The sequence below is a fragment of the Nicotiana attenuata genome, unplaced genomic scaffold, assembly GCF_001879085.1.
Source record: "Nicotiana attenuata strain UT unplaced genomic scaffold, NIATTr2, whole genome shotgun sequence".
Taxonomy (NCBI): domain Eukaryota; kingdom Viridiplantae; phylum Streptophyta; class Magnoliopsida; order Solanales; family Solanaceae; genus Nicotiana; species Nicotiana attenuata.
In genome coordinates, this window is record NW_017673735.1 from 91,234 (window position 1) to 115,695 (window position 24,462).

At 42.2% G+C, this 24,462-nt stretch overlaps 1 pseudogene; it reads left to right on the forward strand.

Moving 5' to 3' along the window:
* Nucleotides 1-24,462, forward strand: part of LOC109217136 — a 53,691-nt pseudogene that overhangs the window by 23,921 nt on the left and 5,308 nt on the right.

Genomic DNA, 24,462 nt, shown 5'->3' on the forward strand with positions numbered 1-24,462 from the left:
CTATTATCGCGGGTTTGTTCAGGGATTCTCATCTATCGCATCGCCTTTGACCAAGTTGACTCAGAAGGGTGTTTCATTCGTATGGTCGGAAGAGTGTGAGGAGAGCTTTCAGAAGCTCAAGACAGCCTTGACCACAACTCCAGTGTTGGTTAGCTTCAGGTTCATATACCGTGTATTGTGATGCTTCGAGAGTAGGGATTGGTTGTGTGTTGATGTAGGAGGGTAGAGTTATTGCTTATGCTTCTCGTCAGTTGAAGCCCCATGAGAAGAACTACCCCGTTCATGATTTGGAGTTGGCTGCCATATTTCACGGGTTGAAGATTTGGAGGCATTATTTGTATGGCGTATCTTGTGAGGTGTTACCGACCATCGCAATCTTCCGCATTTGTTCAAGCAAAAGGATCTTAATTTGAGGCAGCGGAGATGGTTGGAGTTACTTAAGGATTATGACATCACTATATTGTACCATCCGGGAAAGGCCAATGTGGTGGCCGATGCTTTGAGCCGAAAGGCGGTGAGTATGGGGAGTTTGGCATATATTCCAGTTGGGGAGAGACCTCTTGCGGTTGATGTTCAGGCTTTGGCCAATCGGTTCGTGAGGCTGGATATTTCGGAGCCCAGTCCGGTATTGGCTTGTGTGATTTCTCGGTCTTCCCTATATGAGCGCATCAGAGAGCGCCGGAATGATGATCCACACTTGCTTGTCCTTAGGGACAGAGTTCAGCATGATGATGCCAGAGATGTGTCTAATGGAGATGATGGGGTGTTGAGGATGCAGGGCCAGATTTGTGTGCCCAATGTAGATGGGCTTCGAGAGTTGATTCTGGAGGAGGCCCATAGCTTGCGGTATTCTATCTATCCAGGAGTCGCGAAGATGTATCAGGATCTGAGACAACATTACTGGTGGTGGAGAATGAAGAAAGATATTATGGATTTGTAGCTCGGTGTCTCAATTGTCAGTAGGTGAAATATGAGAATGAGAGACTGGGTGGCTTGCTTCAGCAGATGGATATTTCCGAGTGGAAGTGGGAGCGGATCACTATGGACTTTGTGGTTGGGCTTCCACGGACTTTGAGGAAGTTCGATGCTATTTAGGTGATTAAGGATAGGCTGACCAAGTCCGCGCACTTCATTCCTATCTGTACTACTTACTCTTCCGAGCGGTTGGCAGAGATATATATCCGGGAGATTGTCCGGTTGCATGGTATCCCAGTTTCCATCATTTCAGATCGGGGCACTCAATTTACTTCCCAGTTTTGGAAGTCTGTCCAGCGGGAGTTGGGTGCTCAGGTGGAGTTGAGCACAGCTTTTCACCCTCAGACGGACGGGCAGTCCGAGCGCACTATTCAGATATTGGAGGATGTGCTACTCACTTGCGTTGTTGATTTCGGAGGGTCATGGGATCAGTTTCCACCGCTTGCAGAGTTTGCTTATAACAACAGCTACCAGTCGAGTATTCGGATGGCTCCATAGGAGGCCTTGTACGGGAGGCGGTGTAGATCTCCAGTTGGTTGGTTCGAGCCCGGTGAGGCTAGGCTATTGGGGATAGATTTGGTTCAGGATGCTTTAGATAAAGTGAAGGTGATTTAGGAGAGACTTCGTACAGCGCAGTCAAGGCAAAAGAGTTATGCTGACAAGAAGGTTCGAGATGTGTCCTACATGGTTGGTGAGAAGGTTCTGTTGAAGGTCTCGCCCACAAAGGGTGTTATGAGATTTGGAAAGAAAGGGAAGTTGAGTCCGCGGTTCATTGGGCCTTTTGAGGTACTTCGGAGGATTGGGGAGGTGGCTTATGAGCTTGTCTTGCCACCCAGCTTGTCGAGTGTGCATCCAGTGTTCCATGTTTCTATGCTACAGAAGTATATTGGGGACCCGTCTCATGTTCTGGACTTCAACACGGTTCAGTTGGAGGGTGATTTGACTTATGATGTAGAGCCAGCAGCTATTCTGGAGCGTCATGTTCGAAAGTTGAGATCAAAAGATGTAGCTTCGGTGAAAGTGCAGTGGAGAGGTCGGCCCGTGGAGGAGGCTACCTGGGAGACCGAGCGGGAGATGCGGAGCAGATATCCTCACCTGTTTGAGGCTTCAGGTATGTTTCTTGACTCGTTCGAGGATGAACGTTTGTTTATGTTGGGGAGGATGTGATGACCCGGCCAGTCGTCTCATGAGTTACCGCACCGTTTTCCCCATTTCTGCTTCTTTATGTTTTGTTTATCCGTGTTTCGAGGTATTGGGTTGGTCGGATTCAATCCGGAATGGTTTTGGTGAAGTTTGAGACACTTAGTCTCGTTTAGGAAGGTTTAAGTTGGAAAAGTCAACCGGATGTTGACCTATGTATTAGATGGCTCGAATGTTAGTTCCGATGGTTCGGTTAGCTTCGGGAGGTGATTTGGGACTTAGGAGTGTGATCGGAATGGGTTTTGGAGGTTTGGAGAAGGTTTAGGCATGAATTGGCGAAGTTGATATTTTGGCAATTTCCGGTTGGTAGGTGAGATTTTGATATAGGGGTCGGAATGGAATTCCGAGAGTTGCTGTAGCTTCGTTGTGTCATTTGGGATGTGTGTGCAAAATTTCAGGTTATTCGGACGTGGTTTGGTTCGGTTTTTGATCAAAAGCGGAATTCGGAAGTTTTTAGAAACTTAGGCTTGAACCCGAGGTGTTTTGGTTGATTTGATGTTGTTTGAAGTGTTTTGATGATTGGAACAAGTTTGAATAAGGTATTAGGATATGTTTGTGCCTTTGGTTGAGGTCCCGGGGGCCTCAGGGTGATTTCGGGTGGTTTACGGAGAGTTTGAGGTGTTATTGCAGCTGATGAGATTGCTGCTTCAGGTGTTTTCACACCTGCGGTTTGGGGACCGTACGTGCGGCGCCGCACGTGCGGAAAGGGAGCCGCAGAAGCGGATTTGAGAGGAAGAGCCAGGAGCCGCAGATGCGGGGGATTGACCGCACCTGCGAAGGCGCAGGTGCGAAGAGTTGACCGCAGATGCGGTATTTTGCTGTTAAGTTTTTTTCGCAGATGCGGAGGTAAGACCGCATATGCGGTACCGCAGAAGCGGCTAAGTGCCGTTGATTCAGAATAACTGGACAGAAGAATTAAAAGAAGTCGTTCGCGAATTTTGGGTTATTTCACCATTTTTGACTTCGGCCTTGGAGCTTTTTGGACGATTTTAAAGAGGGATTTCAAGGGAACTTCATTGAGGTAAGGATTTTGGACCAAAAACTCATTCCTATGCTATTATTTCATGGATTAGAGCTAGAATTTACGGAAATTAAGGGTGAAATTTGGGGAAAGCTAGGGTTTAGGATTGGAGACCTATGATTGAGGTTTTGATGGACCATTTGAGGTCGGATTTCAAAGTTTTTGGTATGTATAAACTCGTTGGAAGATAAGCAATCTATTGGATTGAAAATTTCTTAATTTTGAGACGTGGGCCCTGGGGTCGGGTTTTGGTAATTTCGGGATATGTGCTAATTGTTGATTATTTTTGCTTGGGCTTCGTTCCCTTAGCATATTTTGACGTCCTCGTTCTGATTTTGGTTAGATTCGACGTGTGGAGGCCGATTCGAGGGGCAAAGGCGTCGCGAGCTAGAGATATAGCCGATTCGAGGTGAGTAATGATTGCAAATGATGTTCTGTGGGTTTGAAACCCCGAATTGCAAATCGTAGTGCTATGTTGAGGTGAGACTCACGCTTGTTGACGAGCGTGGGGTCGTACACTATTGGGGATTGTGACTTGGTCCGTCCCGGTTGATGATTTTACCGTGTATTAGACTGAGACTTATTTGCTATCATTATGATTTGAGCTGAATGCCATATTTGGGCTTCGTGCCAACTATTTGAACCCTTCGGGGCTTTTTATTGATATGTCCTCACTGTTTTGACTTACTACTTGAACTCAGTCATGTTACTTTCCATTGTTTTATTACTCAGCCATTTTTACTCGGTTTTGAGACTTAAATGATATTTTAAATGATGTTTGGGCTGAGAAACACTGTTTTACTATTGCCCGAGGGGCTTGTGAGGATTTGTGACCGAGTAAGGCCGAGGGCCTATGTTGTGAGGAAACACTGATACTGATTTGAGGCCGAGAGCCTGAGATATGTATGCCACGAGATGGCTTGATTGATATGAGGCTGAGGGCCTAGATTTGATGCCACGAGATGGCTTGTTATTGCGCTTGGGCCGTATGGGGCCCCTCCAGGAGTCTGCACACCCCCAATGAGCGCAGGTACCCATTGTGATGTGTGATTGAGTCCGAGGGGCTGGTATTGTTCTGAGATGTTGCCCGAGGGGCGAATTTGTGGATACTGTGCCCGAGGAGCGAGCTTCTATTTGTTTACTATACCCTAAATTGTCTATCAATTACCTGTTCATTGTTGGAAAAAGGATTTTTACTTGACTTTTCACTGGTTTACTGTTTATAACTGGTTTTACTGCTTCATTATAGAATGCCTTGTGCCTTACGTGTTTTCTTACCTTCATTCATTATTTACATTTGTTACTCACTGAGTTGGAGTACTCACTTTACTCCCTGCACCCTGTGTGCAGATTCAGGCGTAGCTGGTTCCGCTTCGGAGTGTTGATCCTTCCAGCTTCAGGCGGACATTCGGAGTACACGAGGTAGCTTCCTGGCGTCCGCAGTTTTCCTGTTTCTCCTCCTTTATCATTTCTATCATGTTTCAGACAGGTGTATTAGTTTACAGACTCAACAGACTTGTATTATGACTTATAGATGCTCATGACTTGTGACACCCCAGTTTGGGCTGTGTTGGGTTATATTTCTGCACTTTATTGATATTATCCGCTACTTAAAACTATTAAATGATGTTTTAGACTGTTTATGTTGTTTAATCGCTTAAAAAGGTAAATTGGGTTTAGTTGGCTGGCCTTATCTTCACGAGAGGCGCCATCACGACCGGGTAGGGATTTAGGGTCGTGACAACACTATAGACCAGGTCCTAGTTGTGTTTTTCTTCTGTGACAGCTGCTAGATGGTCACTTTCTTCTGCTACGTTCCAGCTGTGTATTTGACTTGTACTTTTGTCGGAGAACCCTAAGGGACCAGGTTGCCAGGTCCTTGTTGTGTTCCTCCCTGTGGTTGTTTATCTATATGCTAATTTTCAGACTTCAACAAGGTCACATGAAGTATATACCCTGTGGGCCAGATTGCCAGGTTCTCTATCTGGTTCTTCAGGGCAAGTTTGTTAAATCATCAAAACATAAGACGCATATGGCCAAGACATTAAAAACCCATTGATTTGCCCCTTTTTGATGATGACAAACTTAGACATGGACAGTATTTGTTTAGAGCAGAAATAACCAGATGAGATACCAGAACTAAGTTCCCCCTTAATGTCAGATCTCCCTCCTTTGTGTTGATAGTTACCCCTTAACCTCAGACTTGATTCTCCCTCATTTACACACAAAAGGCATATTACCCCTCACCTTCACCTACACACTTGCTTCCCCCTCCCCCCCCTTTGGCATCATTAAAAGGAACAGGTAATTAGCAAAAAGAAGAGCACAAGCCGGTAATAAGCATAAAGATGTCTAACACAACTTGCTCATGCCACATATGTGCACACAACATGATAGAAAAGAGAAGCCATAGGAACACAGTATTGTACATGCAATTAAGGGGAGCTGTTATATTAATGTTTACCATGGACTGAGCAAGTCAGGAGCAGTAATGTTAAGTTCAACATGCCATCACAAAAACAAGTAAGCAAAAGTAAAATAGCAGCCACAGGATTTTGGAGCTAAAATAGCTAGACACTAAGGGGATCCTAGGGGACACTAAAGAAAGGAGGCTTGGAGGGAGAGACAGCAATGGTTTTGAGAACCAGGTCCAGTCTAGCATTTGCAGACAGTTGTTCTTCAAGTAATTGCGCCCGAAGTCTATCATTTTCCTTTGTCGGTCGTACAACTTCCTCATTGACAAAATCAGGTCCTTTAGTTGCTTGACTGAGCTGAATTTCCAGTATGGCATTTCTAGCCCTCAGCCTTCTGATCTACTCAGAAGCTACATTTTGAGCGTTGATCAGCTGAGAAATGGTCGATATGCTTCCACTTCCACCGACTCTTTCTACACATTCACATTCTTCTAGAGTGGTCTTAGAAAAGGTCTGCTTGCATGTACCTACTCTAGGATTCCCCAATTGGACCTTGTAGAATCTGAACAACTGAGTGAGGAGAAAGCCATATGGTAATCCATGATTTCCACCTTTAAAGTTTTCCACCTTTTGCATGTGGTCTATCATGATTGCTGGAAGATTGATTGGAACAAATTCATCAAGCGATTCCATTAAGACCATATCCGACTTTGTAGCAATAGACCGCCTCTCAGAACGAAGTAAGAGTGCCTTATTGACCAATTCAAAGAGGAGCTGATATTCAGGAAGCAATACCTTCTTATACACCTGTTCCCCCTGCTGAATAGCTTGCTCTTTCATGATCGTTCTCCTAAAGTTGACACCACAAACACCTTTGACTGAGGACATCCCTTCACATGGGATTCTGAGAATCTTTCCCAATGCTGAAACATTGAGTATAATGTCTACTCCATTTACTAGCGCACAAATGTGATCCCCCTCAACAGTGAAGAGAGATGCGTAAAAGCTCTGCACCGCATCTTCGTACACCAGAGGCATGCTTTCCTGTAACAAGTGCTCCCATTGCTGAAACTCAACGATCTCCAGAATTTGCCTCATACCTGCCATCTCAGAAATTGCTGGGTCAAATGTACGACCCCACAGGACTTTTTGAGTTCTTAGTCTCTGCTGCCAAAGACCTCTATCACTGGACATTGTACCTAGGGCACCAGGTTCTCTAACGGTTTCCCTTTTTTGTTTTCTAGATCCTTCAACAGATTTTCCTTTCCAGCTTGCTAACCCCTCAGTATCATCTTCAGACATGGCTTTCTCTGCTTGACCTCTTTTAGATTTGCCGTTGTACTTCACGGATGGCCCTTTTTGTTCCTCAATAGTTTCATCGGATGCCTTCTCCATAGACTTTTGAACTTTCATAGAGTGTTCTACTAAGGAAACAGGTTCCCTGGGAGCTTCTTGGTCTAACTAGTTTACAGACACACTCTTATTAGTGGCAAAATCCTTTGGATTCATTTTCCTCTTTTTCCTTGACTTGACACTCCTCTTACTTTTCTGTAATGTGGATTCAAAACTCTCTTGCTGCTGAGACCTGAGAGTGCGTGATTTGGAGGAAGACTCTACAAGCTTGGAGTGATCAGGAGGTGCAGGAGCGAGTTTACATGGAAGAGAATTAGGTTCATCAGAAGGTTTTTCTGAGAATATCTCATGAGCCAAGGACTCGAGGAGTGCTGTGGTTCTTACATCGTCTAGGGATGGAATTTCTTCCCCTTGGTACTCAGACGAGAGATATGCTCCTTCATTCATCAGACTTTCAGCAGCTATAGCCATGATGTTATGTGCTGCTTCCTTTTCTGGTGACTCCTTGAGAGTCACTGAGTCCAACATGGAGGAAATCAGATACTGATCAGGATCATCCTCGGGGGCTTCTGACACTTGAGGAGTAAAACCTCCTGAGTATTCTTTTATAAGATCATAGGAGTGACTAGACATAGGATTCTCAAAATGATGGTAAACAGAGTTTATCATAAAAGGGAAAACTATAGGAATGGAGGAGGAGCCAGGAGTGGTTAGGGTGGTAGAAGGCGTGAAATAGTAACGCTCTGGGGATGATTTCGAGGATAATAAAGAAGTGGGAGCGGTGTCAATGGTGGGGGAATGAGACAAATTTTTCGATCTCCATTAGATGAGTACTTGGTAGACTAGTAGAGAGAGAGAGATGGAGAGAAGATCTCAGCTGTACAAAGTAGATGAAGGTTCATGACATGCCGTGAGAGAGAAAAAAGGTTTTATTGAAAGAAGGGCTAATGAGGAGTGGAGAGTGAAACAGGTTCTGAAAACGACGGTAGGTTTTTGGGAAAGTGTTACTGTGCAGAGGGGATGAAAGGATTTGAAAGACAAGACATGACACGCAAACTTTGAAAAGCCGGATGATGTGGCAGTTGAGTTAATTTTCTTTAAACACAAAAAAATTTTGTTTTTTGTTTTTGTGAGGGCATGCAGAATAAGCATATTACTACTAACCTGAGGTACAGGTGCCTGATGCCAGATTAATTTTTTTTAAACAGTTATAGCAGCTCCTCTATTCGCAGTTCATGACTGTACCTTTAGCTTCTATGATCGTCATGCGTGTTTACCTGCAACGGTATTGATGTGAGTTAGGCTTGGTCAGAAAACACTTTAGCTACCTTTACCCGACGGTGTCTTACATATCCGCCTGATGGAGGATCAGGTTCTTCATTAGACTTTTGTGACCCCATTTTCACCTTGATTGATCCAGAATATTCTCTACTCGAGGCTTTGATGCAAATATCTGGAATTTGGTCTTCTGTTCTGTAATACTTACAACAGATCAAACCCTTCTTCATAGTGACCCAAAGAAGATGATCTCACCCTTCAATGTACTTGATCCTCTTGTTGTTTGAAATTCTTCTTCAGTTGTGGATGAGGCTACTGATTTTTGCTTCCTTGTCTCCCAAAAGACGAGGCATGAATCATGATAAGTGAACCGTTCCAGAAAGGCCTTTCTTTCCCAGAAAAAGCTGCAAAGTTACCATCATCATAGCCAACAGGATTAAGAACACTTTCATCTGAGGGGTAACACAAGACCAGGTCCTGAGTTCCTTTGAGGTATTTCAAACTTTTATGGGCAGCCTTCAAGTAGGATTCCCACGGACTTACACTTTGGATTTTATTTTGAAGTGAAGATACAGAAGGGGCTAAAAAAAATCCCTCCTTTTTCAAAAGATTGCACGCTTATCTAACTCTAGAATAAAAGAAGGTGATTGACTTGTCACGTAGATAGGAGCCTTTGGTTTTCCAATTTGAAACAGAAGTTTGATTGATGAGGGAGATTTGGAGGTTAATTTGATTTCCCCACACTTTGTGTTCTGTTGCTTGTGGAGTGCCATGAGTTGCATCTCCACTCTTCCTTCAGCTTCAGTGGTAGTAGGTTACGTACCAGGTTCTTTGTGAGACGTGGAGGATGATGTTGCGTTGTCTTTTTCCAGTCTCCTTCATCTTACTCATTTTATCATCCTCCCTATTTGAAGCCCCAGATGAGTTGCCTTTGATTCAGGATGGACCCGATCATACACCTGTTCACTAAGTAGGGAATCAACATTTCCTGCTTTTGCCCAGAAACTCTTGGCGATGTTCAATTCTGTCCCGTGGTCGGATCTGATCTGTTCTCCTTCAATTTTGTCTTTACTTAAATCTACTTGATAAGGTCCATTCATACTTTAAAAGCCCCCTCCTTTGTTTTTCGAACCAGTGTCCAGGTGAATCTTGAGTTTGGCAGACCACAGACAAGGTTCCTCTGCATTAATTTATTCAGAAGTGAGAACCTTGCATATACCAATACTTCATGCCAATGATTCCGACTACGCCCATCTCATATCACCAGCTTATGGAGATTCATAGTCAAGAAAGTAGATATTCTTGTTTCCTTTGTCCGCTGAGACCACTTGTCCAGTTATCAGATTGGTAACTGTGCACACTTCTTGATAAGAGCTCTACTTTGTTTCTTCTATCACAGATTTGAGAAACACTCAAGAGACTGTACTTCAGACCATTCACATAGTACACGTTCCCAACTGAGTTCCAGAGTGGCAAAGAACCTTTCCAACTTTACATTCGCCAAGAATGTACCCTCTACTTCCTTTTTAATTGAGGATACATTCCCTTCCTGCAGGGCTTTGAATGAGAAGAATTCCAAGATGCCTCCTTTTCTTTTTCAAAATTAGCTATGGTCTGATCTCGGTCCACTACACAGAGCACTAGATCATCTCTAGATTGCTCTGCCTCTCTTAGTTCTATGGCCAAGATCTCCTTATCGTTTATAAGGCTATAATAGGCATCAATTAGGACATTAGATAAAGACCTTTGCTTCTTAGAAGAATAGGATTTCAGATTTCTCTGAACATCCCGGAAGTTTAACTCATCGTCTTCATCTTCTTCATCATCATCATCTGACTGAGCCATCAGCGCGAACAGTGAATCGCACTTCGTTGCTTCAGTTTCCACTGCCATCATGGAACTGTTTTCTGCATTTGATTCCCCTTCGGATTCACTCCAGGAGTCTCCCCAAGCAGCAAGAGCCTGCTTAACAATATTGTCTGCTGCACCCTTTCGATTGAATCTTTTATCTGTACCAGGTTCCTTTTTCCTACTTTGTCAGGATTTTGCTTGTATTGCTCCTGTTTCGCGAGTGGGCAGCCTTTGATGAAATGCCTTGACTTTCCACATCTTTGACAGAGATCGTTGTTCCTTGTTTTACTTGAACTGCCCCACTTTGGTATACCACCATTTCTTCGAACCATCTTTTGAAATCTCTTAGTGAGATAGGCCATGTCACTATCTTCATTACTTGAGCACTGCTTTCCGCTTTGAGTACCAGGTTATTCTCCTTCTTAGGCTCTCTTCTTTCGCTGTCTTTCTTTCTTTTCATCTCGTATGTCTTCAAATTACCAATCAACTCATCCATGGTCAGAGTTTGTAGATCTTTAGCTTCTGTGATGGCATTTACCTTACTTTCCTAAGACCCAGGTAGGACACTGAGGATTTTCCTTACAAGCTTGTTTCTGGGAATGACATCTCCAAGTGAATGAAGCTCATTTATGAAGGAGGTGAATCTAGTGTGCATATCTTGTATAGATTCATCATCCTTCATCCTAAAAAGCTCATGTTCTATGGTGAGCATGTCAATCTTGGATTGTTTGACCTGAGTGGTTCCTTCGTGAGCGGTTTGCAACGCCTCCCATATTTCTTTGTCAGTGTCACATGCTGAGACTCTGTTGTACTCATCAGGTCCTATGCCACACATCAAGATTTTCTTGGCACGATAGTTCTTTTTTACAGCTTTTCTGTCAATGTCGTTGTACTCTTTTCTGCCTTTCGGCACCATTTGTCCTATTTCTTCAATCTTCTTCATGGGAACATGCTGACCATCACAAATAATGTCCAACAGTTCTGAATTTTCTGCCATCATAAAATCAAGCATGCGAGTCTTCCACCAGCCATAGTATTGACCATTGAATCTGGGAGGTCTATAGGTTGATTGTCCTTCTTCAAAGTTTGGTGGAGCAACCATTGAGGATCCTTCCTAGGTGTTAGCCTGATAGAAGAAACCCGCTCTGATACCAATTATTAGCTTATATGAGTCCACCAAATTATAGAGTACCTGGTCCTCTATGAGATGATGCCTAGAATGCATTAAAGACTGAAAGTAAAGAAGACAAGTGATTTTCTATGTGGAAAAATCCCACACAAGGGGATCAAAAAACCACGACCTACTCTTGTAGGTTTTTAACTCTACTAACTTGCAATCTGCCTATTACAAGCCACTTTGAAAAAACCCTATTGCAAAGACTTCAAACTAACTTGTGATGCAACCACCACAAGCCACTTTGCAAAAACCCTATTGCAAAGACTTCAAACTAACTTGTGATGCAACCACCACAAGCCACTTTATAACTATCCTAGTTACAAAGGCTTTAAACATATGACTATCCCTAGTCACAACATAAACTCAGAAGTTTACGAATTTTGGTTTGTTCCTAAGACAACGCTTCTAAGAAAGAAAACTAGGAAATACAATGAAGAGCAAACAACAAGATTACAACTCAACTACGGATGTACATAAACTCATTAAGAAACTGATCCTTAGTGGAGTTGTCTTCTTGTTCTTGACACACCAGTGACTTCAATGCAGGATGAACATTGTTATGCTTGACAGAATATCATTGAATGCACAAAGAATGGTGTGTCTTGCACCAGGTTGTTTTATCACAAAAGATAGCACAATGGATAGTTATGTCAACTCTTGGTGTACGCTTCTTCCCAATGAGAAGTGACTGTTGTACAGTCTGCACAGCCACTTTTGGGCAGTTGCTTTCCAGCTGGATAGTGGACTTTGTACTTCTTGTCAGGACACACCACAGACCAGGTCCTAGTTGTGTACTTCTTCTGTGACAGCTGCTAGATGGTCACTTTCTTCTGCTACGTTCCAGCTGTGTATTTGACTTGTACTTCTGTCAAAGAACCCTGAGGGACTAGGTTACCAGGTCCCTGTTGTGTTCCTCCCTGTGGTTGTTCATCGATATGCTAATTTCATACTTCAACAAGGTGACATGAAGTATATTCCCTGTGGGCCAGATTGCCAGGTTCTCTATCTGGTTCTTCACGACAAGTTTGTTAAATCATCAAATCATAAGACGCATAAGGCCAAGACATTAAAAACCCATCAGATATTATCTCTATTTTCTTGGAAAATTTAGACTTACACAAGAGATTTTTCAGTAAAGAACTTGGTTCATCAAGATTATTTGGTACGTATTCTCCCCTTTGCATAGATTGATGTAACTATATTTGGATCATGATTAAGAGAAAAGTTCCATTCAATACCAAACCCCTTTGTACTTATCTGTTACAAAATGGACCAGTTCGTTCAAAAAGGGAGTCCAAACCGCATTAAGTGCCTAGATTCTAGGGAATCTCTCGAACGTCTTTTCAAAATAGAAATTCAGTTTGATTAGACTTCGAGACATCGTCGTTACCCAATTAAACACTCCTCTTTAAATTGATTAGGCTTAGTGTCTTCTTTACTTAAACTTTTCAAGCCGTCAAACTACTCATCATCTTTTCTCATCATCCAAACACACTAAAACTCACTTTCTTTTCTTACTCCCACGCAAAGAAATGGCTAACACCTCTAATAATCCCTCATCATAATCCCTCATCACCACCCATGGAAACCTCACCCACATCATCTGATACACATTCGACTACTTCCTTCTCTAAGAAAGGAAGGGTAAAAATGATGGCTCGCAAGGTTGTTGCTGGTAGAGAGCAAATCAAGAATGAAAAATTGAAAGCAGGTAGGGAAGAAGAACCCCAGAAATATGATGAGTCATTCAAGTATGCAACTGCGGGAAAGGAAACTATTTCTTCTGAGACAGAGCAGGTAACGTCTGGTCCTAAAGTTACCCCTGAAACTATTTTTGAGGTTGCTACCAATTTGGAGACTAGGTATGTTCTAGTAGGATCTATGGCAGGTGTTAAAACTACTGAGTCTGGAAAGGTGGGTTGTAAAAATAAAAAGAGAAAAGAAAAAGAGACAGAGGGTGCTCGAAGTAAAGTGAGGGGAATAGGAAAAGGAGTGGCTGAATTTTCACCCACTCCTGTTGGCTTAACTAAAGAATCAAGTGCTATGGTAGTTTGGGGTGAAAAACTGATGGAGAAAAGGAGACTGTGAGAGAAACACGGGGAAGTGAGTCTGGAGAAGCTGCTGTGGGGTTGGTTAGACTAGGGAAGAATGTTGAAGAACCTTTTCCATATGAACAGGAAACCCTCGCATATCTACTTGAAAGGGTGACTGGCAGTTATAATCCCAAGAAGAAAGGATGTTCTAGAGTGAAAATTCGTGGCACTACTAGGGAAAACAAGAAGAGAAAGGTTGCCTCTTTTATCCCTGTAGAGACTCCTCCTACAAGAGGAAGAGCTACAAGGAGTCAGAAGAAGCAGAATAAGGCTAAACTGGAAAAGGCCTTAGAGGAATTTTAGTTTATATGCGTCCTCCAAACTATAGACTACCTGGTCCTCTATGAGATGATGCTTAGAATGCTGTAAAGACTGAAAGTAAAGAAGGCAAGAGATTTTTACGTGAAAAAATCTCACACAAGGGGATCAAAAACCACAACCTACTCTGGTAGGCTTTTAACTCCACTAACTTGCAATCTCCCTATTACAAGCCACTTTTCAAAATCCTATTGCAAAGACTTCACTGACTTGTAAAAACCCTATTACAAGCCACATTGCAAAATCCTATTGCAAAGACTTCAACTAACTTGTGATGCACCCACCACAAGTCACTCTATAACTATCCTAGTTACAAAGGCTTTAAACTTATGACTATCCCTAGTCACAACATAAACTCAGAAGTTTATGAATTTTGGTTTGTTCCTAAGACAACGCTTCTAAGAAAGCAAACTAGGAATTACAATGACGAACAAATAACAAGATTACAACTCAACTACGGATGTACATAAACTCATTAAGAAACTGATCCTTAGTGGATTTCTCTTCTTGTTCTTGACACACCAGTGACTTCACTGCCGGATGAATACTGTTGTTGCTTGAGAGAATATCACTAAATGCACAAAGAGTGGTGTGTCTTGCACCAGGTTGTTTTATCACAAAAGATAACACAATAGATAGTGATGTCAACTCTTGGTGTACACTTCTTCCCGATGAGAAGTGACTGTTGTACTGTCTGCACAGCCACTCTGGGCAGTTGCGTTCCAGCTGGATAGTGGACTTTGTACTTCTTGTCAGGACACACCAACGAACCAGGTCCTAGTTGTGTTTCTCTTCTGTGACAGTTGCTAGATGGTCACTTTCTTCTGCTACGTTCCACTTGTACATTTGACTTGTACTTCTGTCAGAAAACCCTAAGGGAACATGTCCCTGTTGTGTTTCTCTTTATATTGATTGCTTAGAGTCACTCACTTGTTCCCGTGTCGGAGAACCCTAAGGGACCAGGTTACCATGTCCTTGTTGTGGTTGTTCATCCATTTGTTGATTTTCAGATTTGGACCAGTACAGTTGAAATGTGGATCAGGTTCTCTATCTGGTTCTTCATAAAAAGTTTGTTAGATTATCAATACATCAGAAGCATAAGGCCAAGACATTGAAAACCCATCAATTTTCCCCTTTTTGATGATGACAAACTTAGATTTGGACAGTATTTGTTTAGAGCAGAAATAACCAGATGAGATGCCAGAACTACACGAAGTTCCCCCTTTATCTCAGATCTCCCTCCTTTGTGTTGATAGTTCCCTCTTAACCTCAGACTTGATTTTCCCTCACTTACACACACAAAGCATATTACATATTACCCCTCACCTACACACTTCTTTTCCCCCTATTGGCATCATTAAGAAGAACAGGTAATCAGAAAAAAGAAGAGCACAAGCAGGTAATAAGCATAAAGAAGTCTAATACAGCTAGCTCATGCCACATATGTGCACATGACATGACAGAAAAGAGAAGCCAGAGGAACACAGCATTGTACAGGCAAAGAAGGAGAGCTGTTTTATTAATGTTTACATTGGATTGAGCAAGTCAGGAGCATTAATGGTTAAGTTCAACATGCCATCACCAAAACAAGTAAACAAATGTAAAACAGCAGCCACAGGATTTTGGAGCAAAAATAGCTGGACACTAAGAGGATCCTAGGGGACACTAAAGGAAGGAGGCTTGGAGGAAGAGACATCAATGGTTTTGAGAACTAGGTCCAGTCTAGCATTTGCAGACAGTTGTTCTTCAAGTAATTGAGCCCGAAGTCTATCATTTTCTTTTGTCAGTCGTGCAACTTCCTCATTGACAGAATCATGTCCTTTAGCTGCTTGACTGAGCTGAGTTTCCAGTATGGCATTTCGAGCCCTCAGCCTTCTGATTTCCTCAGAAGCTACATTTTGAGCGTTGATCAGCTGAGAAATGGTCGAGATGCTTCCACCAACTCTTTCTACACATTTACATTCTTCTAGAGTGGTCTTAGAGAAGGTCTGCTTGCGTGTGCCTACTCTGGGATTCCCCAATGGGACCTTTTAGAATCTGAACACTTGAGTGAGGAGAAAGCCATAAGGTAACCTATGATTCCCACCCTTAAGTTTGCCACCTTTTGCATATGATCTACAATTATTGCTAGCAAATTGATTGGGATAAACTCATCAAGTGCTTCCATTAAGACCATATCCATTTTGTAGCAATAGATCGCCTCTCAGAATGAGGTAAGAGCACTTTATTGACCAGTTCAAAGAGAAGTTGATACTCAGGAAGCAATACCTTCTTATACACTTGTTCCCCTTGTTGAATAGCTTGCTCTTTCATGATAGCTCTCCTAAAGTTCACCCTGCAGACACCCTTAACTGAGGACATACCTTCACACGAAATTTTGAGTACCTTTCCCAATGTAAGCTTCGAGTACAATGTCTACTCCATTTACGAGCGCACAAATGTGGTCCCCCTCAACAGTGAAAAGAGATGCGTAAAAAGTTTTTACTGCATCTTCGTACACCAGAGGCATGCTTCCTTCAAACAAGTGTTCCCACTGTTGAAATTCCACAATCTCCAAAATTTGTCTTCTGCCTGCCATCTCCGAAATTGCTGGATCAAATGTACGACCCCCCAAAACTTTCTGAGTTCTTAATCTCTGCTGCCAAAGACCCCCATCACAGGGCATGGACCTCAGCTAACCAGTTTCTTTAACAGGTTACCGTTTTCGTTTGCTAGACCCTTCGGCAGACTTTCCTTTCCAAATTGCTATCCCCACAGTATTGTTCTCAAACACGGCTAGCTCAGTTTGACTCCGTTTAGACTTGCTGCTGTACTTCACGGATGACCCTTTCTGTTGCTCAATAGTTTTATCGGATGCCTTTTCCATAGACTTTTGAACTTTCATAGATTGTTGTACTAAGGAACCAGTTTCCCTGGGAGCATCCTTGTCTAACTGGTTTACTGACACACTCTTATTAGTGGTAAAATCCTTTGGATTCATTTTCCTCTTTTTCCTTGACTTGACACTCCTCTTACTTTTCTGCAATGTGGGTTCAAAACTCTCTTGCTACTGTGACCTGATAGTGGGTGATTTGGAGGAAGACTCTACAAGCTTGGAGTGATCAAGAGGTGCAGGAGCGAGTTTGCATGGAAGAGAATCAGGTTCATCAGAAGGTTTTTCTGAGAATATCTCATGAGCCAAGGATTCGAGGAGTGTTGTGGTTCTTACATGTTCTAGGATTAGACTTTCTGCCCCCTGGTACTTAGACAAAAGATATGCTCCTTCATTCACCAGACTCTCAGCAGCTATAGCCATTATGTTATGTGCTGCTTCCTTTTCTGGTGACTCCTTGAGAGTCACTAAGTCCAACATGGAGGTGTTCAGATACTGATCAGCATCATCCTCAGGGGCTTCTGACACTTGGGGAGTAAAACTTCCTGAGTGTTCTTTGATGAGATAATAGGAGTGACTAGACATAGGATTCTCAAAATGATGGTAAACAAGGTTTATCAGAAAAGGTAAAACTGTAGGAATGGAGGAGGAGCCAGGAGTGAGTAAGGTGGTATAAGGCGTGAAATAGTGACGCTATGGGGATAATTTCAAGGATAATACCAAAGTGAGAGCGGTGTTAATGGTGGGGGAATGAGACGATTGTTCGATCTTCATTAGATGAGAACTTGGTAGATGAGTAGAGAGAGAGATGAAGAGAAGATCCCAGGTGTACAAAGTAGATGAAGGTTCATGACTTGCCGTGAGAGCGAAAGAAAGTTTTATTGGAAGAAGGGCTAATGATGAGTGGAGAGAGAAACAGGTTCTGAATAGTTCTGAAAACGGCGGTAGGTTTGTGGGAAAGTGTTATCGTACAGAGGGGATGAAAGGATTTGAAAGACAAGACATGACACACAGACTTTGAAAAAATCGGATGATGTGGCAGTTGAGTTAATTTTGTTAAACACAAATTTTTTTTTTATTTTTGGGAGGGCATGCAGAATAAGCATATTACTACTAACCTGAGGTACAGGAACCTGATGCCAGATCAATTTTTTTTGAAAAGGTTTTAGCAGCTCCTCTCTTCGCAGTTCATAACTGTACCTTTAGCTTCTATGATCGTCATGCGTGTTTACCTACAGCGGTATTGATGTGAGTTAGGCTTGGTCAGAAAATACTTTAGCTACCTTTACCTGACGGTGCCTTACATAGCCAACTGATGGAGGATCAAGTTCTTCATTAGACTCTTGTGACCCCATCTTCACCTTGATTGATCCCGAATATTCTCTACTCAAGGCTTTGATGCAGATATCTGGAATTTTGTCTTCTGTTCTGTAGTACTTTCCACAGATCAATCCCTTCTTCATATTGACCCTCAGAAGATGATCTCATCCTTCAATGTGCTTGATCCTCTTATTTTTGAAATTCTTCTTCAGTTGTTGATGAGGCCATTGAGTTTTGCTTCCTTGTCTCCCAAAGAATGAGGCATGAATCATGACAAGTGAACCGTTCCAGAAGTGCTTTTCTTTTCCATAGAAAAACCAGGTTCTTTGTGAGACGTGGAGGATGATGTTGCGTTGTCTTTCGCCAGTCTCCTTCATCTTACTCATTTTATCATCCTCCCTATTTGAAGCCTCAGATATTTCCCAGAGACCAGAGTTGGTTCATCATATTGATCATCACCATTTCTTTCTTGGCAAGAGGAGGTGTCTTGTTGAATACCCCATGAGCACCTCCTACCATTCAGTGTGCCCTTTGTTGGAGACTTTGAGGCCTTGTTTTGTGGATTGTACCCCAGAAGGATTCCTTCGCTCGTCTTTTTGCATTGAGCATCCCAAGCTGATCCTTCCTGTTGTGAAGAACATGGCATTTCCTTCCATTTGGCAGCTCATAGTGGGTTTTGATACAGAAGGGACCAAATCAGACACCTGCTCTCCAAGTAGAAAGCAGTATTTACTGCTTTTGCCCAGAATTTCTTGGCGATTCCATAGTCGATGAGAATTGTCTATGCAGCATTTTCCGATTCCGTTCTTTCTTTCAGCAATACCATTTTCCTGTGGAGTCTTTGGTGATGAGAAATTGTGAGTGATCCCTTCTTCCCCCTCCCCATTTTTGTTTTTGCTTGAATCCTTTTGGCAAGAACCATTAACTCTCGAGAGTCTCCTCCTTTGTTTTGTGAACTCATGTCCAGGTGACACTTGAGTTTGGCAGACTACGGACCAGGTTCCGCTGAGTTAATTTATTCGGAGGTGAGAAGCTTGCATTTACCAATCCTTCATGCCAAGGTTCCGACTTCACTCATCTCATACCACCAGCTTGTGGAGATTCATAATTAATCAGAGTGGATATTCTTGTTTCCTTTGTCCACTGCGACCACTTGGCCAGTTATCAGATTGGTGACTGTACTTTTCAGGCCATTCACATAGTACACGTTCCCACTTAAGTGCCAAAAGAACCTTTCCACCTTTTCATTCACTGAGAATGTATCCTTCACTTCCTTCTTAAGGATACATTCCCTTCCTGTAGGGTTTTCAGGAGAAGAGATTCAAGATGTTTTCAGCTGCGTGCTTTTAAGCATCCACGGTCCATAGTCCATCGCAGTCCGCTTCCTCTCACTGTTCCCTGCTCATGTAAATAAAGGGTTAGATTTAGGAACCCAAACAAGTTTGGGTCCCTTGTTATGATAGAAAGGAAGAATGAGGGCTTTCCTAGTCCATGTAGGCAACATCCGCTTTTTGCGAGTGGTACCTGGTCCTTAGTTAGTAGTCACTTCATCAGTAAACACTTTGTTTTTCTGAGCAGACTGAACCCTGTCCTGGCAATTTTCTTTAAAATGCCTATTGTTCCCACAGTGGGTACATAGCCAGTTATCAGGTACAATGACATACTTGTTGTGGGGGTTGTAGGGAGTTTTCTCCCTTTGTAACCCGATGCCCTACTTGTTCCACTATTGTTGAGATACATGGCAGTGACATCATTTGAGGACCAGGTCCACTTCAGAGATTTCTCAAGATCATTTCTAACTTTGTCCAATTCAGCTTGAAGTTGCTGATTCTTCTCGAGTTCACTGCAGAGACTAGTTTTCACAACAGTTAATTCCTTTTCAAGCATGATGTGCGTCTCACTGGCTACTTCCTTTCCTTTCCCAAGACTTACATTCCTATGTTCTCTATTGAGTCCCTCAATGGTTTCCTCTAGATCAGTGCATATTACTAACAGGTCATCCCTTTCTTCTTCAGTAGGTACAACTTTTTCTTCTAAGGTGTGTTTCTCATTATTAAGGCCTTCTATTGTTTCTTTTAGATAAACAACTACTACCATCAGATCGTCTCTCTCATTTTCCACACTAGTTATTCTTTCATTCAAGGCTTCCTTTTCTTTTTCAAGATTAGCTATGGTCTCATTTAAGTCCACTACACAGACCACTAGATCATTTCTAGATTGTTCGGCCTCTCCTAGTTCTATGGTCAGGATTGCTTTATCGTTTATAAAGCTATAATAGGCATCAATTAGGACATTAGATAAAGACCTTAGCTTCTTAGAAGAGTAGGATTTCAGATTTCTCTGAACATCCCTGATGTTTACCTCATCGTCTTCATCTTCTTCATCATCATCTGACTGAGCCATCAGTTCTAACAGTGAATCATACTTCGTTGCTTCAGTTTCCACGGCCATCATGGAACTATTTTCTGCGTCTGATTCCCTTTCGGATTCACTCGATGAGTCTCCCTAAGCAGCAGGAGCCTGCTTAACAATATTGTCGGCAGCACTTTTTCGATTGAATCTTTTATCTGGAACCAGGTTCCTTTTTCCTGCTTTGTCAGGATTTTGCTTGTATTGCTCCTGTTTCGCGAGTGGGCGGTCTTTGATGAAATGCCCTGGCTTTCCACATCTGTGACAGAGATCGTTGTTCCTTGCTTTACTTGAACTGCCCCACTTTGGTATACCACTATTTTTTCGAACCATCTTTTGAAATCTCTTAGTAAGATAGGCCATATCACTATCTTCATTACTTGAGTCACTGCTTTCCGCTTTGAGTACCAGGTTCTTCTCCTTCTTAGGCTCTCTTCTTTCGCTGTCTTTCTTTATTTTCATCTCGTATGTCTTCAGATTACCAATCAACTCATCGATGGTCAGAGTTTGTAGATCTTTAGCTTCAGTGATGGCATCTACCTTACTTACCTATGACCCAGGTAGGACACTGAGGATTTTCCTTACAAGCTTGTTTCTGGGAATGACATCTCCAACTGAATGAAGCTCATTTATGATGGAGGTGAATCTAGTGTGCACATCTTGTATAGATTCATCATCCTTCATCCTAGAGAGCTCATATTTGGGGTGGGCATGTCAATCTTGGATTGATTGACCTGAGTGGTTCCTTCGTGAGCGGTTTGCAATGCCTCCCATATTTCTTTGGCAGTGTCACAAGCTGAGACTCTGTTGTACTCATCAGGTCCTATGTCACACATCAAGATTTTCTTTGCACGATAGTTCTTTTCTACAGCTTCTCTGTCAGTGTCGTTGTACTCTTTTCTGCATTTCGGCATCATTTGTCCTGTTTCTTCAATCTTCTTCATGGGAACATGTGGACCATCACAAATAATGTCCCAGAGTTTTGAATCTTCTGCCATCGTAAAATCATGCATGCGGGTCTTCCATCAGCCATAGTATTGACCATTTAACCTGGGAGGTCTATAGGTTGATTGTCCTTCTTCAAAGTTTGGTGGAGCAGCCATTGAGGATCCTTCCTAGGTGTTAGCCTGATATGAGAACCCTGCTCTGATACCAATTTTTAGTTTATATGAGTCCACCAAACTATAGAGTACCTGGTCCTCTATGAGATGATGCTTAGAATTCTGTAAAGACTGAAAGTAAAGAAGGCAAGAGATTTTTACGTGAAAAAATCCCACATAAGGGGATCAAAAGCAACGACCTACTCTTGTAGGCTTTTAACTCCACTAACTTGCAATCTCCCTATTACAAGCCACTTTGCAAAATCCTATTGCGAAGACTTCACTAACTTGTAAAAACCCTATTACAAGCCACTTTGCAAATCCTATTGCAAAGACTTATACTAACTTGTGATGCACCCACCACAAGCCACTCTATATCTATCCTAGTTACAAAGGCTTTAAACTTATGACTATCCCTAGTCATAACATAAACTCAGAAGTTTACGAATTTTGGTTTGTTCCTAAGACAACGCTTCTAAAAAACAAACTAGGAATTACAATGACAAACAAATAACAAGATTACAACTCAACTACGGATGTACATAAACTCATTAAGAAACTGATACTTAGTGGAGTTGTCTTCTTGTTCTTGACACACTAGTGACTTCAATGTCGGATGAATATTGTTGTTGCTTGAGAGAATATCACTAAATGTACAAAGAGTGGTGTGTCTTGCACCAGGTTGTTTTATCACAAAAGATATCACAATGGATAGTGATGTCAACTCTTGGTGTACGCTTCTTCCCGATGAGAAGTGACTGATGTACTGTCTGCACAGCCACTTCTGGGCAGTTGCGTTCCAGCTGGATAGTGGACATTTTACTTCTTGTTAGGACACACCAACGAACCAGGTCCTAGTTGTGTTTCTCTTCTGTGACAGTTGCTAGATGGTCACTTTCTTCTGCTACGTTCCAGCTGTGCATTTGACTTGTACTTCTGTCAGAGAACCCTAAGGGAATAGGTCCCTGTTGTATTTCTCTTTATATTGATTGCGTACAGTCACTGACTTGTGCTCGTGTCGGAGAGCCATAAAGGACCAGGTTACCAGGTCCCTGTTGTGTTCCTCCCTGTGGTTGTTCATCCATTTGCTGATTTTCAGATTTGGACCAGTACAGTTGAAATGTGTATTGGGTTCTCTATCTGGTTCTTCACAATAAGTTTGTTAGATCATCGAAACATCATAAGCATAAGGCCAATACATTGAAAACCCATCAAGGAAAGTAAGATAAAAGCTGCTGCTAAGGGAAAGAAGAAGGTGGTTGAGCTTGTTGAGGCAGTTGCAATTGATGAGATGGTCATGATCCTTCGAGATGAAGAGGAGACAATAGATGTGGAGGTTGTGACTCCAAAAGGTAAGAAAGTCAAGACTTCCTCAAAGAAGTCTGTTTCAAAAACAAGGTCTGCTGAGCCATCTACTTTGGCTAAAAGAACCAAGTTTGCATTGAAATCAAGAAAAGTGAAAATTGTGAAGGAAGAAGAATGAAGTGCAGAAGAAGAAGAAGAAGAAGAATAGACTCCTCAAGGATATGGAGGAGGACGGAATATTACTGCTGCTTGAGAAGTTACAATTGCAAGGTTGGAAGGACATGGTCCTTAAGATGGATGGAAGGCTGGCCAGAACTGAAGAGTTAATGACAAACTGTAAGATCAAAGATGGTAGGGTCACTAGTGTGGTAAAGGGAGTGGCCGTGACTTTTGATGATAAAGAATTGGGAGTGATCTTAGGTGTGCCTGCTGAAGGGTACAATGATTATAAGAAATTTTAGTGGCCAAGTCTAGAGAATCTCCCTACTGCCCTTGCAATTACTATAAAGTTTGGTGACAATGAAGAGGAACTTGAGCCCAAGGCTATTTACAAAAGTGAGATGAAGCCACCCCAAAAAGTGTTGTTCGAATTTTTTAATAAATGTGTGTTGCCAAGGCAGATAAGGAGGCAAATCAATTGGCCTGAATTTATCATCCAGCTTATTGACAGGGTCCTAAACTGCACCAAGACTCAAGCCACACCCTATGGGTTTATTCTCACGGCTGTACTTGAACATTTCAAGGTACCCATCAAGAAATGGGAAGTTGGTACAAGCAAGGATCATTTTGGGACAAACACTCTAACTGTTTGTGACTATGAAGTTCAAACCACTCCCAAAGAACCTGGTTCATCCAAAAAGGTACCAGTGAACAGCAAAGTGCGAGCTTTGGTGCAGGAAAGTGGGGCTAAGGATGCTGAGATTGTTAGGCTGAAGAAGAGGTTGGCTGAAGTGGAGAGTGAGAGAGATGTTCTCAGAGCTGAGCTAGCAAAAGAGATGGAGAAGAATGATGGCATTCTTCAGGAAATGCTGAAACTGCTCCAAGCCAAATGCCAAAAACCCGGTCCTTCCCAGTCTTAAGCCTCCTAGCTTAGTGTAGATCAATTGTGACCCAGTTCGAGATTTTTTTTCTTTTGCTCATGATCCAGTGCTCTTATTTCTTTTTATGCTTTGTGGTAGGATCTTATCAATCAATGAAATTCATTTCCTTTTGCTCTAGCTATTTGTTGATATTTCTTAGATGGCTAATATCCTTACATTGATAGATGATGCTTAAATTGTGATTGCATTTGAAGTAGCCCTAGTGGCCATGAGTAATTTCTATTAAAATATGGTTATCTCACATAATTATGCAACTTTTAGATGATGCCAAAAGGAAGAATTAGGTTGTGCTTTTACTTTGGACTGTGATATTTATAACCTAATTAACATGGTCCTTGATGATTAGTGACTTTAAAAAGGTAAATTGTTCTAACTTTGTGTTGATGTTGAGCTGAGTTGAAACAGGGCCTACGCTTATCAAAAGCACAGAGTTTGTCATCATAAAAAAGGGGGAATTTGTTGGTCCAAGTGAAGTTTGTTTTGAAGATTGACAAAGGAACTCAATCATGAACCAGGTCCATCCATAGTGTACACAGACACGGGTAGAATCAAGCATAAGACATGCACGTGAGGGAGATAAGCTTAACTTGTCATATATGATATCTCCTGATCGAAAAGGTTGCATAATTGATAAGGAGAAGGACTCCTTACACAAAGAGAACACTATCCAAGATAA